Source organism: Cololabis saira, chromosome 21 (genome assembly GCF_033807715.1).
Source record: "Cololabis saira isolate AMF1-May2022 chromosome 21, fColSai1.1, whole genome shotgun sequence".
Taxonomy (NCBI): domain Eukaryota; kingdom Metazoa; phylum Chordata; class Actinopteri; order Beloniformes; family Belonidae; genus Cololabis; species Cololabis saira.
The window spans coordinates 30364723-30380317 of NC_084607.1; positions in this window are offsets into that span (position 1 = coordinate 30364723).

Sequence of the window (15595 nt, forward strand, 5' to 3'; positions counted from 1 at the left end):
CCATTTATCCTTTCATCCAAATCTCTAAAGGTCAACAAGGCCAATTCAAACTCGTGTCCACTGCTGCTTTCATGAAGGCATATTGAGTGCCACAGTCTTGCACAAGGATGTGCTTTTCACTTCTCCAGCACAAGGATGGTTTAGCAGTCCTCTGTGATGACAGCTCATGGAAGAAATAGATGCTTCTGTCAAAGAACAATATGTTTTGAAGGTGCAGAAAAGAAAAGAAGAGGTAATCTGTGACGTTTCACCTCCTCTTAAATTTCACTTGCACACAGCTGCAGGATGTGCACGCTCCTCACCTTTGGAGATCAAAGTACTGTAAACAGTCCTCTCTATCTGAACGACCACAAATTACTATAACGGTACAGTTTAGCATGAAATTATACGTGTTTACATCATAAAAGCTGCAAATGATACCAAAACACACGCACCATGCTGTATTAGTACTACACACTTAAGGCGGGGCTAAAAACACAACAAACACTTCTGTTCTGTGTGACATGAAGATTGACACAAGATACACTTAATTGTGTGTCTTTCCTTGAACAAAGGTCAACTTATTTTTTTCCAAGTTGACAGAATGTGTTGGGATCAATGTCGTCCATTGTTGTCCTTTCTCAGCTGAATTACATTCTTCATCTTTGATTAATTGACAGGACACACTGTTATGATGTGATGCAGTTAAACCGCCCAGGTATCAATAACCCTCCGGCCAGAACAACGTAAGCTTGATCGGGGCTTGTGAACAGCATTTTTTTTTCTTTATTAAAAGGGACCTATTATGGCGTCTAATACCTATTTTAAACAGGCCTTGAATGTCTTAAAAACAAGCTTTTGATTGTTTTTGCTAAATAAATTAGAAATTCAGTCTCTGAGCCATGTCTTTATCTTCTCATTCTCTAACCTCATTATCTATGCAGGATTCTGAGTGGGCGGGGCTATGATAATGAGGCTCTGTGCTGATTGGTTGCCTGACGCGATGACGCAATACACTGCTATGAAAAAATGGTGGAAGCTCCGGCCGGCGGAGTTACCGTGTCCTAACACCGTGTCATAACTGCATGCGATGCGAGCGAGCGTCAGCGACAAAATCAATTCCATTGCTTTATTTTCTATTGGACTGTCCTAACTGGCTGCAGCGACGCAATGACGCAGCGATGCAGTGCTGCGCGACGCGCCGTTTTGAGCTGGCCGTTTCCTGCCGCTCGCATTGAAAGCCGGTTGAAAGCGCTGTAGGAAACAGTCACGGACGAGGAACGGCTGATCCAGTTAGTTGAAATGAGAAGTTATCTCTATGATTCCTCCTAATTTCACTACAAAAACCTCAATAAAGTGGCAGCTGCTGGAGGGAGATGGACAGAGAGCATCCGATGTCACGCAGTGCTATGCGATAGTCGGACGCTCGCATGCAGTTACACAGTGTTTAGTTGTTTGCATTTTGGTTACGTAACGAAAATGCGTTACGTATTTTTTCACAATAGGTCCCCTTTAATTATAATAATAGGATTATGTTTTTGTAATGATATCCTTCTGCTGAATGTCCCAATGCAAGTGCAACCGCCTCATATAAGATGTTAGTATAGCTGTCGACTCGTATCCAAGCCACTGCCAGTGTCTGCTGTGAAGTCAATATGAATACTAAGTATTTAAGTTGTTTTTTTTATCTGTAAAAACTGAACGGTTTTGGCCGGTCATTTTGAAAGGTGATCACGGTTAGAACGGTTTCAGAGCTGGCATCGTCTTCCTGTCAAATTTCCGAGCTTGAGTCATCTCATCTTCTGCTATTTTAATTTATCCACAGACATTAATTCCCCAACACCTTCTGTACCAATGCAACCCCCGGATCATGATACTCCCACCCCTGTTTTTCACAGGCATGCATGCGCTTCTGTCATATCCAAAACAACTCCTTGCTGAGTTACTTTACTTTCAGTGAAATCGTGTTTCACCAGGCTTGTTTCCGTATCATTTAACAAAGTTTGAATATGATATTTTACACGTAAATGAGGTTTTTGTTTTTGGCTGCAGTCACAGAAACTTCACTTCCTTTTGAATTGCCCTGCATGAAACACTTTCCCTTCTGCTTTTTTATTTTTTTTTTAAGGTAGATTGCACAAGCAGTGTACCATAATGTCATCTCTAGACTCTGTAGATCTGCAGATCTGCAGCCTGACCTGTAAAACTCCAGGAGCCGTCGTGGGTACCATGTCTTTTTATTGTTCTCACACCCCCTTACCGCTCCGTAACCCTGCATTGACACAGTGATTCAAATTTCTCTTGGTTGTATTTGTGGGAGTGGGGATGCCCGTTTGTGAGCTGAATCTGAGAGTTTGACACGTCATCATTACTATAATTACTATCGTCATCGTCCCCATCATTTTCACTGCCTTCCCTGCGAGTTTTCATGACATGTGGAAATTAGTGAATGTAAATTTTGTATTCGTATGTTGCACAAAGCAAATGTCAGGACACTTTTTCGGCCTTCAGACTCATTTCCTTCTGTAATGTATTGCAATAGATGAGGAACACCACAATATGGTTTTAATCTGAATCTGTGATGTTCTCAATCTGACAGCAATTGATTGCAAAGTGTGGGCGGATATGATAGAATGTAACTTAGAAAGAAAAATACCTCAGCAAAATGCTTGTTTCCTGTTCAGTGGGAGGCACGGGCCTTTGTGAGAGAGTTGTGGCTTTACTTTAGTACAAGACTGTGTAAAATATGGTTTGTGAATATGTAAATCTGTGGTAAATATAAGTAAATAAACAATAATAATGTTATTTTTATAATCTATTATTGTCTCTTGTGTCACTTCCCTTCACTATCACGTGAAGATGCTGTAACATTTTCCTTCAGAAGGAAAAGAAAGTCCTGCACTCGCCGTAACCTTTGCTCTTTTGTCAGCCAGAGTGAGAATAAGCTAAGTACTGTGAGGGACTGAGCGTAAAGGGAGTGGGTAGGCGTGAACAGGGGGCATAAGCAAAGCTGTTGGCCGTGAGAAAGTAGTGCAGCGCTTCATTCTTCAGGTCCCATGACTGAAACCATGGTAGGCCGCCAGCCCTTGGTAGCTGCGCTGATAAACACCAAGAAGCAACTGCGGTCTGGCCCAGCGAGGCTGCCGGAGAATTGTTTTTCTTGCTGTGATCGGTAATGATTCATTTGATAGTGATGTCACTACATGTGCCTGTCACCCGGGGCCTATTGAGAAAGTACGTTTGTTCATGCAAATATCTGTTTATATTGCCTGTAAGTGCTTTGTGGCTTCGTCTCTCTATTTCAGTGAGGAATTTGAATGTTGCTAGAACATATCGAGGTAAACTGGAAAGTAAAGATGAAGCCTTGAAGTCTCGGTGTTGCAGAGTTTTCTGATGAGATGAACAAGCTCTGAAATGATGATATTTCAATCAATCAATCATTTATTTTAACTCACGACCATGATCACATGGTATGGAGCACAAGAACACAAACATTTGTACATTTGTAGCAAGTGGCAGGCTGTACATGTTCAACTAAAATACTCAATTTGGCAAAGAAAAAATAAAATAAAAATAATTTAAACAGAGGAAGGACATTCTTCAAAAAGGTGCCTAATTTATAAATAACATTTAACTTATTAGATTGAAGTAACAAAATCAATTTAAACATAGATGGTCGGTTTGTAAAATACTTTGGTAAGTATTTTTGTCTGAGATTCATTATATTTACATTTTTACATTCAAACAAAATATGAAACTCATCTCCAATACGGTTGACGTTACAGAGTTACAGAATCTCTGACTTCAATCCAGACCTTTATACCTTCCAGTGACTTTTGCAATTATGCTGTTATTCCTCCTAAAATTACAAATGGCCTGTCTATACTTTTGATTTTGACATAATAAATACTGTTCTAGGTTAAACTCTTGCTTAATCTCTACATAAATATCACATGATGTTCATCCTATAGAGTTCACTTCGCCATTTTTGCAGGAATTGATCTTCATGTTTATTTATAAACTACTTCTTGTCTTATTCAAAAGTCAACATAAATTTTACATGTCTGGAAACGTAACATAGTATCTTCCAGTACCATTTTTATAAAAAGTCTTCCACTTTTTCACATTTTCTGTTAAAGGAGCATGAGGCTCTTTTTAAGAAATGAGACTCTATAGCGCCACCCTTCGCCACGACGGCCGTCGGGGGTACTGCAGCCAACAGTGAAGCCGGCACGGGAGAACGGGGAGAACGCGCATGCAGCGTCATGTGACGTCACATCCGCAGGACAGCGCGGGAAATTCCGGTCCAGAATTGCAGCACATTTTGCAGCACACAGCCTGTTCAAGGCAACGGAGAGATACACTAGAGCAGTGATTCTTAACCATAGGGCCGCGAGCGCCATCTAGTGGGCCGCGAAAAAAAAAATCAGTTTTGTACATGTGGGCCGCGAGGGCCGCGGGACTGCATAGCAACTCCCGACCAAATGAGGAGAAGACACTCAGCTAGCTGTACGTGTAATAGTAAGAGAATTGGTGTGTATTTACAGAGTAAATCCTTCATTTTGCACAGAGTACGTTTAGATCCGCCAGGATCAGGGATCGATTACTTGGGTCTGCGCCCAGAGCGAGCGAGCGCGGCGTGATCATTTACCCCGGCGCGTCCCCGCGGCCCCGCGGCCGGGGAGGTCGGTGCCGCTCGGGCGGCTCCGTCGTTACTGGTGAAAGATGGTAGATGTAGATGCGTGGGCTGTCGTGTCTGCTGGACTGGACTGTTCGGGCTCGCAAAAGCATCGGAAAGTGACTGCTGCTCAGCAGCCAGAGAGCTGCGGCGGGCTCGTGCTCGTCGCAGCTGATCAGGCTCAGATGAAACCTGACGCGCGCAGTCCTGACAACTTATTAATGTAAAATAACTTAATGTAAAATCATCCTGCTCTATTTTTAAATATGCACACTTGTATGCTTGTATGCTTGTGTGTGTGTGTGTGTGTGTGTGTGTGTTTTTTATATATATATATATATATATATATATATATATATATATATATATATATATATATATATATATATATATATATAACTGTTATATTAAAAAAGTACATATTTGCCACTTAACACTCTCTTAAAAATAAAATAGATTTTATTTTATTTTTCAAATGGTATCTTATTTTATTTCTCTACCAGCAGTTTGAATTTCCCCTTTTCTTTGTTAATTGTCTCAACACATCTTAACAATTGAACAGTTTTGCAGTTTCTCTTTCTTCCCCTGTTATAATCTTATGCCCCCACTTTCTGTCGTTCAGTGAGAGAACTGAGCTTTCTCCTGCCAGAACTTAAATCTGGGCTGGATGGTGTCAGAATCTCATGCACATCCAGCCCAGATTTAAGTTCTGGCAGGAAAGAGAAACTGCAAAACTGTTCAATTGTTAAGATGTGTTGAGACAATTAACGAAGAAAAGGGGAAATTCAAACTGCTGGACACACACACATTATATATATATATATATATATATATATATATATATATATATATATATATATATATATATATATATATATATATTTATGATGTTCTGGACCTTCCCTTGAGTACATTTTCTCTAAATGGACCTCCTAAAGTTTTAGTTGAATACCCCTGCTATACAGTGTTAATATTTTGATGGGCCCCGGGCCACTCTGTACTGAAAAAAATGGGCCCCAAGGTCATAAAGGTTAAGAACCCCTGCACTAGAGGGCTCATTCTTTTTGGTTTGGAACGCTTCATCTGACATTATTACTAGAAAACTTCAAACGTATACGATTTTTTTTCATAAATCCTGCCTCAATCCTGCCTCAGGCTCCTTTAATGTTTAGGTCTTTAGTTTAGCTGCTGATATTTCGGCTGCAGAGGACAGCTTTATACTACAGTCATTTTTAACATGGCCACATTGCTGAGTTTTTGTGGTGTTCACACTACATGACTGATCAATAAAAGGGGTCACACGATACACAGTCTGACAACAATGACTCTGATTTTCCCCCTAACCATGTTTTGTCAACCAAACACATGCGGGAGTGACACAAGCACTGATACTGAAACCGCGGATGGAACAGTTTGTTGAAAGTGACTTGAAGGTAATAGCTGGCTGCAAATAGAAATGTTGCCATCCTGCTGCTTCTTCATTTTTGTCTCCTCGTTGACAGTTGAACAACTTTCCCTCGCTTCCTTATGGTGACTTCTGTTTCTGTCCCCTCATTGGCTGTTGCTTGGATAAGAGTTTCCAACAACGGTAGATAACCATCAGGTGTTGAAGATCGCCCGGTAGGGTGTCAAGCCAACTGCTGATATGTTCTTGAATAGTTTACATGTCAAATTTCATGTGCTGCTTGGAAACTACCTACCTGTAATCCTTGATTGCTCACCCCTTTTCCTCCATCAGGGATTTGCACTGAATTATTAAAATCATGTACTGTAGTGTACAGGTTGCTTTAGGAGCAAAACAACTTATAAAGTCTAAGCTGGTGTCAGTTTTAAAGCCGATAGTTTATGTTAGTGTAGCAGCACGAGTAATGACGTACTAGGGAAGTGTAGAAATATGATCAAAACGCTTTTATATGTCAAAACTACCTTAAAATAATGCATTTCCACTGAAAAAGACAAGGATCACAGACATGTTTTTATTTTTAAAAGGCAGCTGCGGGCAGTCACATGACTTTTCGGCAGGCCAATAGAAAATAATGGGAAAAAATGTGAATATGTCACAATTTGAGAGGCCACGTTTTGTACTGTGGACAAACGTTGCTATTTCACATTTCGATGTGAGAATGGGTTGAATGATTTCATTTTGTCTAGTTTGTTTTGTTTTGGAGATTTTCTGTTGAGGTCCGGCTCAATATCCCGCTGCATGACTCAATTTTGACCAAGCTTTTGCTCCAGCTTTTAGTTCCTCCAGCATATTCTGGTTCAGGGTGGTGTTTATATAAACTCAACAATGATGGTTCGGTTTTCTGGCTGAAAAATCTACCCCATACTATTGGTTGACAGTGGACATGAGGTTTTTCAGCTGAAAATCTGTATTTAGTTTTCAATAAACTTGGCTCAGGACATTGGCTCCAAACAACTCAACTTTGGTCTCAGCTGCCATAGATCATTGCTCTAAAAGTTTTGTGGCTGGTTCAGAGGCAGTTCTGTGAACTTCAGCTGTGCATCTCAGTTTTTTGAACAAAAGATGTTTTCTCCAGGTAACTCTTCCGAAACATACATGTGTAGTCATCTTCTATTAGCGAGGTCAAGGACTTAACCACGCTCAGCAAGTCTTTTAGTGTTGACATACTGTATGGCTCTTGGTCATTTTTTCCTGATTCCTCTGACTATTTCACACTCTGTCTATATTTGCAAGGACGTCCGCTGCTGGAAATATTGGCAGCTGGTTTGAATGCTTTCCAGCTGTGAATAATCTTCTAACTGTATAACATTGAACTCAGAATTGTTTGGAAATGCTTTTATAATCCTTATGATATGCAACAATTTATTCTCTAAGACCATTGCTTATGTATTTCCCTCTTGGCATTGTGTTAATATATATATATTTTACAATACATGTACTTTTAACAGGCCCTTTATCCAAAGCGACTTAGAACAGAGGAATACAACCAAGTGGATCATAAAGTATGCGCATGAATTTGAATTGGATAAACATGAAATAAATGTGTCCTGAGTTTTAGCTGAAAATGTAGGTGCTAAGTGTAAACTCAGCCAGTAATTTTTATACGCAGTAAAGTGTAACCATTATAATTTCTCACCCTGGGTGGCTTTGAAGAATCTAAATGCTGACAGGCTGCTGCAACAATCATGCAAATGTGTTGCTTAAGTCGAAAGATCTTCAACTCATGCAGACACTTGTGCTTCCATCCTTCCATTTATCTCCTGTGTAATCACACCAGCCGTGCACGTCACTTTGCACGTAGTATGAAAACACCATGAGGGTCTCTTTTTCAGCAGCAACAGAAGCTCACAAATCCATCTAAAGTTCAGTGCAGGAGGTTCCAACTTTAGTTTGGTTCTGGATGAAAGATCGTCCTTATGATGATCGGTAGAATATCGCACTTACTTTAACATGGTAAAAAAATGAAAAGATAGGGCCGCTCGGTGGCGCAGTGGGTTAAGCAGGGGCTCATATACTGAGGCTACAGTCCTCCTGCAGCGGTCGCAGGTTCGAATCCCGGCCTGCGCACCTTTGCTGCATGTCATCCCCATTCTCTCTCTACCCCCTTCATATCTGCGACTTGAATAAAAAAAAATTGAAAAGATAGCCTAATCTGAACACCAGGATGCACCAACTTTACCATAGTGTACTACCAAACGAGGAAGTTAAAGGGTGATTTCTCTGTTGAAGCTTCTAATGTGGAGTCAGTTTGGGTAAGAAAAAAGTTTTACAAGTTTTAATTTCACAAAAAGAAATGACCACATAATTGAAATTATGTAAACAAAAAGGCAGTGTATTAGTATTTATTCATAAATATATTCCTCAAAACCTAATTTATCTCATATTCAGCATATACCATTCACCTCTCACATGTTGTATTTGACATTTAACAGGATTTAAAAGGTCTGAAACAAAGCTATAAAAAAATGAGCTATTGACACTCACACTTCTTTCCTTCTTCCTCCTCAGGTTTCAGGTTCCTAGAAAGGCAGTTTTCTGTCACCAGGGTAAAAAAAAAAAAGCCCCCCCCCCAATAAAAAACAAATGAGGCAGAAACCCACCGAACCCACCAGCCCGTCTCGTTCCCTGCGCTCCTGCGTCTCCTCTGCCAGCAGCCCCCAGGAGAAGGTTTCGAGCCCCCTACCACACCAACCACAGGCCCCTGCCATGACTGCCTTCCTGCAGAACAAGGAGCTCAGCTACACTTTATACTTCTTACAACAGGAGGAAAACAAGACGCTTGCAAAAATGTAGCCACACTGAGAAATATGTTGGTTTCAGCTCACGTTGATTGTCTTCAATCTCAGGCCAGATTCAAGATTCAGCACTCAACTTTATGTAAAAAAGGATGATCATCTAGGCCAGTGGTTCCCAACCTTTTTTCCTTGTTTCCCCCCTACTTGTGTTTAAGACCAGACGGGCCCCCCCGACCCGTACGTACTAGCACCAAAATAGTCTTTAATTGAAAAAATTAACATTAATTATATTTTTTTGATACATTTCTCTTTGGTTTACTCTGTATACAGATGACTTTGTTTTTCTCCAATGTCACCAATGTATAAAATAGGCACAAAAGGACATAAAAGGAAATAAAAATATTTCTGAAAAATGTCTCTTTTAAAGCGGCACTACTAACTTTTCCACCTTAATATCATATTTCCATGTCATTGAGTCATTGTGATGGTACATCAACTTCCAACAGGTTTAATGAACCTCTGTCATGGTCTGGGGGGTCTGTATCGCCTTCACTGGCACTATGTAACTTTGAGGAGCATGGTAGGAACCCTGCCACACTAAAAAACGGCTTTGACTGCTTTACGGCATACGTCACTTCCCCCTCCTTCCCGATTCGTAGTCGAGACGAAAATGGGCGGGGCTTGGAGCGCAGAGCTCCGCAGAAGCTGGTAACCCGTTGCTGTGTTGTGGCTGCAGCAGCTCCACACATAACAGACGTGGGGAAAAGATCGCTAATGGTTTAACTTTTCACCGCTTTCCTGCTCGGAGGCAGAACCACGGAGGCCGGCCAATTATCTGAGATAACAAATTAAAAGAGTAAAAGAGTCGTCGGCTCGGTTGGATCGCGGCTGTAACGAGTCCGACCAAACATAACGTTCCTCAGTAAACAAACAAACACGCACACAGATGGGCGTCGGATCAAAACACGGGTTTATTAAACCACAAACAAACACTCACAGACCGGGGTCGGATCATTCAAACGGGTTTTATTCCCCACTTCTCCAGCTAAACGCAGTTGTTGGCCAGCTCTCTGCGGTGCGATTAATTTTGTTGAGGAAAAAATATTAACTATTTGATTTGTAGCTGCAGAGGAAAAAAATTATCTCACGAGGAAAAAAAAATATTGCTCATGCCTCGGAGCCTCTTCAACATAATATAGCAGTCAAAAAAAAGAAAAGAAAAGTAAGAGTAATACAAAACATGTACTGTATGTTGTACTATTATACTAATTTATTGAAACACATGGCAAGTCAAACATTTACCAAAGCAGCTGCCAAACACTCCTAAACAAGGTAGCCGGAGACGGTGGTTCTGCAGAACTGCGGCAGTAAATCCTTCTAAAGAGTGCAGCTCCGACGAGGAGCTCCATTCTTTGATAGGGGATTTCATATGGATCCAGACCGTTAATAATCATTATTTTCTCCATATACACCGCTCCCTGGCTTCCTTGTGTAAGGTATCCCGGTAAATTCCAGTTTCTTTCCAGCAGTTTAACATCTTTTTTTTTTGCGTTCCGTCTGTTCACTTGGTGAACCAGAAAAGCGTCCCGTCTTCTCTCAAAACAAATGCAGCGACGGGACAGGAGTTTTCCGGCAGTACGCGCTGGTGCTCATGGGAAACGTAGTGTTCTTTCTGGTAAAGCACTACCGCTTTTGTCCAAAAGATGCCGCCAAACTCAGAAAAGCTGAAAGTTACGTTGTGCTGCTTTAATATGAGACCAAAGTTTTTAACATTTGTCCTTTAACAACCTGTCGGAGTAGATTAAATGTTGAGTAATGATATAATAATAAGGAATTAAATAATTTCCTGTGTTTGTCACCAGTGTATAAAAAACACAAAAAATATTCAAGACATTCATAAATTATTCCTAACAATGTCTTATGAATGTCTCATTCGCAAATATAATTTTTACAACTGCATATCCTCAAAGCAGACAAAGTTTCGCGCCCCCCCAGAGATCTCTGGTGCCCCCCCAGGGGGGACCCGGACCCCAGGTTGGAAGACACTGATCTAGGCGATATTTTACTTTTAAAGCAATATTTTGGCTTTAAAAAAATATTTTACTGGAAAATCTTTCTTTTCTTCATCAATTTAATGCAGCATGTAACATGAACAGTGAGGTGTTTCATGATGGTTTTGTTGTCTGGGTATCATTTTACCAGATGGGAAACGTGCAATGTCATCTTCACTGAGTTTCAGAGACAGACAAAGAGGTCACATGGAGTTTATGACTTTTGAAATACAAGGTAATTTTTCTGAGTAAACTTGAAAGGAAGAATTGTCACTTCTAGCTATCATTCAAGCTCATACAGTTAAAAACTGATTGAAAACAGTGCAACCAAACCAAGATCAGATTTTTGAGCAGATCATGGCTGAAAAAAGTACCTTTTCTGCCCTGAATAACTGAGGGTGGTCCTAACTGGGTCAGGTCTGATGTAAACAGAACTACCCCGGGGTGGCGGGTCGTGGGAGAAGTTTGTTGATCACGTAACCTGAGTACAACACACCTGGGAATTACATTTTTTTTTAAAATGTATTTATTATTATTTTATAAAATAAGCAAATAGCTGATAAAAGTAACGGCAGCAGCTGGAAGCCACAGATAGGATCTATATTAGCAAAGTGAGCAACTGGGGAGACGAGGAGATCTGCGAGCTGCTCAGCCGAGGAGCCGAGGGCGCTATAAACCAGCGTATGTCCAGAACCACAAAGGATGGTCCATTATGGCGCTTATCCACTAGTACCTACTCAGCGCGTCCCGCCTCCACTCGCCTCGACCTCGTTTGTTTTTCAACACCCAGATGAGAAGTAGGAGGTTGGAGTGAAGCTGCTGTGACGTATTTAATTGTGTATCTAAATGAAGAAGACAATAACACTAAAGATGTAGAACCTGGAGGAGATGATAGATGTGCTGCTGGGTCTGTGGCTTCTGTTCGATATTAAGTTAAAAAATGAGAGTGAAAGAAGCTTCAAGCGGCGACGCTTTTTATTTTTTTATTTTGTTCATGTCGGCGCTGATGAGAAATCAGCTGAGAGCCGCGAGCGGCTGAGAAGTGACCGAGCTTCTGGTAGATCTAGTCGTTCCTTATCGCCCGTCTAGATCCCTTTTTAATTCTCTCCTCAGACACCAGGTTTATGAACATCTGCACCTCAGAGTTGGATCACCAAACAGACTTTTGCGCTGCCATTGCCTGTTGAATAAAATGAAGAGCCGCGAGCCGCGAGTCGTTCTCGTGCTGACTCCCGCTGACTCCCGCTTCCTGATTCAAACGTCTGACGGCCCCCCGACCAATCAGTGGCGTGTATTGTGATGACGTCAGACACAGGGCCGACTCAGCACGCTTAGAATCTCGACAGAATGGTTACAGAAAAAGTATCTACTCGGACAGCCTCTTCCCGCCTCGGCCCGTAGTGGAGAAGCGCAAGACGGGGGTGTGGCGACTACAGGCGCACTGAGTAGGTACTAGTGGAAAAGTGCCATCATTTGAACAACTGGACACAAAGATGACAAACCGGGGCTTTGCAAGAAGCAAAAACATTCATCCCGGTGTTCATCCATCTATTTCTTATGCTTATCTGGTACCAATCTGCATGGGCAACAATCTGAGAAAAGAGTTCCCTCTCCCTAGTCGCCTTCTCAAGCTCAATCAGGAAAACACCACCTGAAAATAGCAAAGATACAATCCTATGATGATTGAACTGGACACCTTTCAACCCGTCTGTGCCCACAAATTTTTTTTAAAGAAGTTATGAACAAAAACAGTGAGAAAAAGTCGCTCAGGCAGGATCCAACACCCAAAAGTGTTGAAAATACATACTAAACTTTGAATGTACTGGTACCCTGAAGCTGTACTTACTAGGGACTACAGTTTATGATTGTAATTAGTTCACATGTTTCTGCAGAAACATAAGTTGACTGAGGTGGCAAAGGAAAGAGAGTTGGTGTGGGAGAAATCCCAGAGTGAAAGAGTGTACAATCTCAACATTTAATGACTGTTATAATATGGCGCAAGTGACAAGTGGTAGAACGCATGTGTATCATACCTACGATTGACCTTTCATTGAGGTGAAATCCTGAAAAAAAGAAAAAGTCAAAAACTTTCAATGAGTTTTGATGGGAATATCAGTGCAGATCATGTAAGCCCCAAACCATCTATTTGGAGTCTTAATGTACACAAAAAAACCACAAAACACAAAAGCAGCTCCATTCTCACCAGCGGAGCATCTTCATCAAAAGAAGGACAGACATCTCAAAAATGTGCATTACAACACCAACTGTCTTGTGAAATTAAGCCCATGAAAGCTTTGGGAGAGAGACAGACAGGAACTCAACAACTTTATGTTCATAGATTAAGTTACCATGGCAACAGACGCCGAGTGTATAGGTTCCCTCCATTTTTGAGACAGGTTCAGGTTAATTCTCTCTTTTGGGCTTAAGATACTTCATACCAGAAATGAAAGAAAAAAACTTTTCATTTTCCTAATTTTATATTCAAAGTACTCATAGTTTGCACAAAAGTCACTTTCTAAAGCACCCAAGTTCCTCTGTTCGACTTAGTATTCAAAATAAGGGATTTCAGATCCAATGACATAAAGGCAGTTTACTACTGATAGTGTTGAACCTGCTGCACCCTAATGTCTAGGGTTAGTTGTGGGGTTGTATTTTGGACGCAGTGGCAACAAAATGTTAAATGTATATTGGGGAATAAAGGAAATACCAAAAATATGTTGCGTACCAATTTCATTTGTGTGGAACCTGTTGACAAACTAGAATTAGGTCACATTACGGTAATTAGTATAAAATAAATTGGATGAAAACTTATTTTAATAAATTGAACTTAAATGTATTATTTTACTTCTAATAAGATACATGTTTTAAGGATAAATGTAAAATATGTAGCCTGTAAATATATTATTTATGTCCATGTAACATAAGGTTGGATAAGCTTAAATAACTATTGTTGCTCATAAATAATTGTATCTAGTTGGGTCAATTCACATTGTGTTGATGTAATACAAGTTAATAAAGTTAGATGACCTTCACATTTTTGCTTTGAACTAACATAAAACACTTTCGTTTAATTAAAATAATTTTAATTAAAGTCAATGTTTCATTTTTTTGAGTGTACTTACAAAATCAATTATTGACCTCCAATCTAGGATGATGTGGTCCTAAATGAGCTTATCTAGGCTCCAACGTGGAGCTTGTTGTGGACTCTCCTGCATGTGAAAACATGCATTTCAGTGATGAGACAGAGGGTTTACAAGGAAGCCCACCCCCACATCTTACCATGGGAAAGTCCAGAGTAGAATAAAGTCTAGCCTCTCTCACACCGAGACCGTTTTCATAGTCCCTGCTGTGTGTTGAGGAGAGGCCAAATACCCGTATCTCTGGTATCCTACATGAGCTCCGGCTCCTTCTCCAACAGTGAAGTCTCATGTTTCAGCTGCCAGGCTGCTGAGGTCTGCTGAGGTCCAGTCCAGTTTACGTGATATGATGAAGGACGGGTATGATCACAGCAGAACAAGCTGTATCCAATCTGTAGCTTCCCTCAATATTATCAATATTATCACTACTTGACTTTTGAATCAATCAATCAATCATTTATTTTAACTCACGACCATGATCACATGGTATGGAGCACAAGAACACAAACATTTGTACATTTGTAGCAAGTGGCAGGCTGTACATGTTCAACTAAAATGCTCAATTTGGCAAAGAAAAAAAATAAATAAAAATTTAAACAGAGGAAGGACATTCTTCAAAAAGGCGCCTAATTTATAAATAACATTTAACTTATTAGATTGAAGTAACAAAATCAATTTAAACATAGATGGGCGGTTTGTATAATACTTTGGTAAGTATTTTTGTCTGAGATTCATTATATTTACATTTTTACATTCAAACAAAATATGAAACTCATCTCCAATACGGTTGACGTTACAGAGTTACAGAATCTCTGACTCCTCAGACCTTTATACCTTCCAGTGACTTTTGGTATTATGCTGTTATTCATCCTAAAATTACAAATGGCCTGTCTATACTTTTGATTTTGACATAGTAAGTACTGTTCTAGGTTAATCTTTTACTTAATCTCTACATAAATATCACATGATGTCATCCTATAGAGTTCACTTCGCCATTTTTGCAGGAATTGATCTTTCAACCTTTGCTCAAGAGTTAGTTTCAACCAGTCAATGTTATTAGATGTTTGAGAGAGCCAACGTTCAAAACGCTCACATCACAACAAACAACAGCAACAGTGATCCGAGACAGACCTGTCCTCTTATTACTGTGCTTTATGCTCACCTGCTGAGCTAACAGGACGGTATAGAGTTAGTGTATAACAATAAACCAACAGCGTTATGTTTGCTGTAGCTGGGGATCCTGACCTGACCCCTTAAATGTAACTAAACATTGGGTTGACATGGACCAGAAGAAACATGCTCCACATTTACCAGCTCCAACTCAAATAAGATGTGCTTCATTTGCTCTGTTACCGTGTTTAAGATTCGGGGAACAACAGCTAACAAGTATCCAAGCTTAGACTACAAACGTGCCCTGCAAAAACTCAAAATCTTAACAAGAATATTTGTCTTATTTCTAGTTAAAATGTCTAATTTTTAGTAAAAAAATCTCATTACACTTAAAACAAGACTCATCACTGGAAAAAACAACAATTTTCACCTGTTTCAAG